The sequence below is a fragment of the Meles meles genome, chromosome 2, assembly GCF_922984935.1.
Source record: "Meles meles chromosome 2, mMelMel3.1 paternal haplotype, whole genome shotgun sequence".
NCBI lineage: Eukaryota > Metazoa > Chordata > Mammalia > Carnivora > Mustelidae > Meles > Meles meles.
This window is the reverse complement of record NC_060067.1, coordinates 36,010,586-36,013,717: the sequence shown is the minus strand read 5'-3', so window position 1 is coordinate 36,013,717 and position 3,132 is coordinate 36,010,586. Positions and strand designations below refer to the sequence as shown.

The following is a 3,132-nucleotide window of genomic DNA, read 5'->3' as shown; positions in this document are numbered from 1 at the left end:
GCCCAGTGCGTCGGGGTAGGCGGGGCGGGCGCGCTCGCTACGGGCGCGAGCCACACGCTATTCGTGGGGGCGCAGAGCGCGGGGGTTGCAGTTCCGGTTGGGAGGGGTGGAGCCGAGCGCTGTGAAGTGGAGAGGGCGAGGCTCCGCGTCTGTGGAACTAGCCCGCGTAACCTCTGTTTCGTCTTTGGTGAACAATGTCCTTTGCTGTGCGTCTCCCTTTGCATAATTTGGTGGCTGTCTCTGGCCCGAACCCTTAGAATAGCGAGGGGAGAAGCAGAGGTGGGCGCAAGTTCATGTCTGCTAAGAAAGGATACCTCTGTAGGGTTGTGGGTTTTTTGTTTTGCGTGTGTGTGGTGTAGTGTTTGGTTTGGTTTGGTTATTTGGGGGGAGGGGGCTGGGGGGGTTTTTTGGCTCACTTAGGCCCCGGGTGAAAATTGGAGATGAGAATTTAGTTCGATGCACAAAAGTAAGTCAAATGTAGCAGTTATTGAACCCCTTTACCCGAACTAACGTTTTTGCACCCGGAAAGCTTTCTAAAATCAAGCTCAAGAGAGATATTAAAGGGAATATGTCACCAACCATGGCTTGTTGGTCGGGAGATGGGGAATGGGCGGGGGGGGGAGGGAAGCTCTGTTGGACAGCAGCCCTAAGCCTTTGTTGCCAGAATAAGGATACTATTTGGGGAGTAAAATCCTCACTTCTTTGGGAACTAGTTTGATCCTTCCTACACCCCCATTCTGGCCTACGTAGCCTCCCAGCTAAACCTTTGCTGCCCCGGAAATTTCCCAGAATGGCAAAACCTAGGGCTACTCTGTTTTAGGTCCATGAATGAACAAACTTTAATTAGAACAGGGCCAGTGGCAAAATAAAAGCGAAAGTTCCAAACAGGTTTCACAGAGGCATATCCTCCGCCTGTCTTGCAGAAGAGGTGAAAGTTAGCTGTAAAAAACTGTCTTCCTTTACTGTGACTTGACCTTTTCGCCTTTCTGAATTTCTACCCAGCCACTCTGTAAATCCTCTCGCTTGAGTCACCTTCAGCAGTTAGTAGTATAATCTGCAAGATCTTTTTAATGCACGTGGATATTGCACACAGATAAAGATTTCTAGAAAATTAAAAGTTTTTGGTAAAACTCAAAAGTGTTTCTTCGTTAATTTACAGATTACCAGTAAGTAGAAGTCAATCTGCCGTCTTGAACTCTGTTTCCTCTAAGTTAGAGAGCGTGAGGTGGGATCTAATGCCCTAAAGAAGTTCATGTGCTGATACTATATAGCAGAGGGTTTTTAATGTGTGGAACTTTAACTGTCGAACAGAAAGTCTTAAATGCTTAGGTGCACCCATGTGCGCAGGTGTGTTTGAGAACACTGTTTAAAACAACAGAATGTCACGAAACTAGAATTGAACAAGTTGTTGCAAAATTATCAATACCTGCTTTATAAACTATATTACAGGAAAGTTAAGATGTTAGGATCCTTGGTAGGCAGCTTCCAAGGTAACCTCCAATGATTCTCACCTCTGGAAATGTAGTCCCCTCCAGCCCTTTGAATCAGTACTGGTCCCATCCATAGAATACAGCTGAAGGTGTGTGGCTTCTGAGGCTAGGTCATAAAGGCACTGATTGCAGCTTTCCACTTCATTCTTTTGGAGTGCTTGCATTGGGGGAAGCTAGTGTATACACAACTGCACTCAAACAGCTCTGTAATGGGACCATGTCGAGAGGAACAAGAGCCTCTACCAACAGCCTCACCAATTTGCCAGCCATGTGAGGGAACTGCTTTGACTGGGCTGATCTTGTAACCTTAGCCAAGCATTGGATGACTGTATCCCTGCCCAGCATCCTCTTGCAATCCCTGAGAGAGAGAAAGGGCCAATTTTATTCCCAGACAGTGATACGGGATCTTACATGGTTTATGCCCAATCGTAAAGTTCAACCTTTCTAAACTTTAAATAACAGAAAGACAAAATGTGTGTGATTCTATACATAAAGTAATTTGAAGAATAACATAGAATTCCTACCACAGTACCTGGAACATGGTAGATACTGAATAAATACTTCTTAAATTATTTTTTATTCATTTTGGGGGGGCAACAAAGCAAGATTTGAGTGATAGTAAATCAAAGTTTATTGACAGTACAAAGCCCCCAAAGAGGTAGAGGACCCAAAAGAGTTACCCAATAAATACTTAAAGAATTATCCATTTTAATCCAAGCTGATTCCCCCTCCAGGGGTCCTGCTCGTGCTCCTCTTCAGGAAAGTAGCAACTTCAAAGAAAATCTGGCATGCCTGAGGTTGCTGGGGGAGAGGGCATGTCTGTTTCCTTTGCCTTCCTTTGGCTGCCTACACTCAACTCTAGTCCCTTGTGGCTCAATTGTGTCCCCTCCTCGTGCTCATGCTGTCGTGTCCTCTCCCCTGACCTAGGCCAGAGGCATTGATGTGCAGCAGATTTTTTTAGTCATCAACTATGACCTTCCCACGAGCAGGGAAAACAATATCCACAGAATTGGTCAGTGGACGGTTTGGCCGTAGGGTGTGGCTATTAACATGGCGACAGAAGAAGACAGCAAGACCTTCTACAATACCTCCATTGAGGTGATGTCCCTCAATGTCACTGACCTCATCTGAGGAGCTGTCCTGCTACCTAGCCCCACCCAGGGTTCAGTCTGGGGGAAGACAGCAAGACCTTCTACAACACCTCCATTGAAGTGATGTCCCTCAATGTCACTGACCTCATCTGAGGAGCTGTCCTGCTACCTAGCCCCACCCAGGGTTCAGTCTGGGGGACTGAAGAGGAACAGGAGGGGGAAGGGAAGGGAACCAAGGGATGGACATCTTTCATTTTTTTCTTTGAATAAATGTCACTTTTTGAGGCAAAAGAAGGAACCGTGAAAAAAAAAGATTTATCCATTTTAGAGAGACCTTGTGTACAAATGCATGAGTCAGGGGAGGGGCAGAGAGAGAGACTCATGGTGAGGATTCCCTGCTGAACCCAGTGCTCAAGGTAGGGCTCAATCTCGGGACCCATGAGATCATGACCTGAGCAGAAACCAGGAGTCAGATACTCAACTGACTGAGCCACCCAGATGCCCATGGACACATAAAATTAAAAGACACAACATTTGGAAAATATTGGGAA

General features: G+C 46.3%; 1 non-coding gene across 1 annotated transcript; it reads left to right on the top strand.

Annotated features, from left to right (window-relative positions):
- The first annotated feature begins 2,201 nt into the window (after positions 1 to 2,201).
- On the top strand, positions 2,202 to 2,344 carry LOC123937835. The gene has a single exon (XR_006817617.1). It is a non-coding gene; the product is annotated as a small nucleolar RNA SNORA67 (small nucleolar RNA).
- Positions 2,345 to 3,132: the final 788 nt, after the last annotated feature.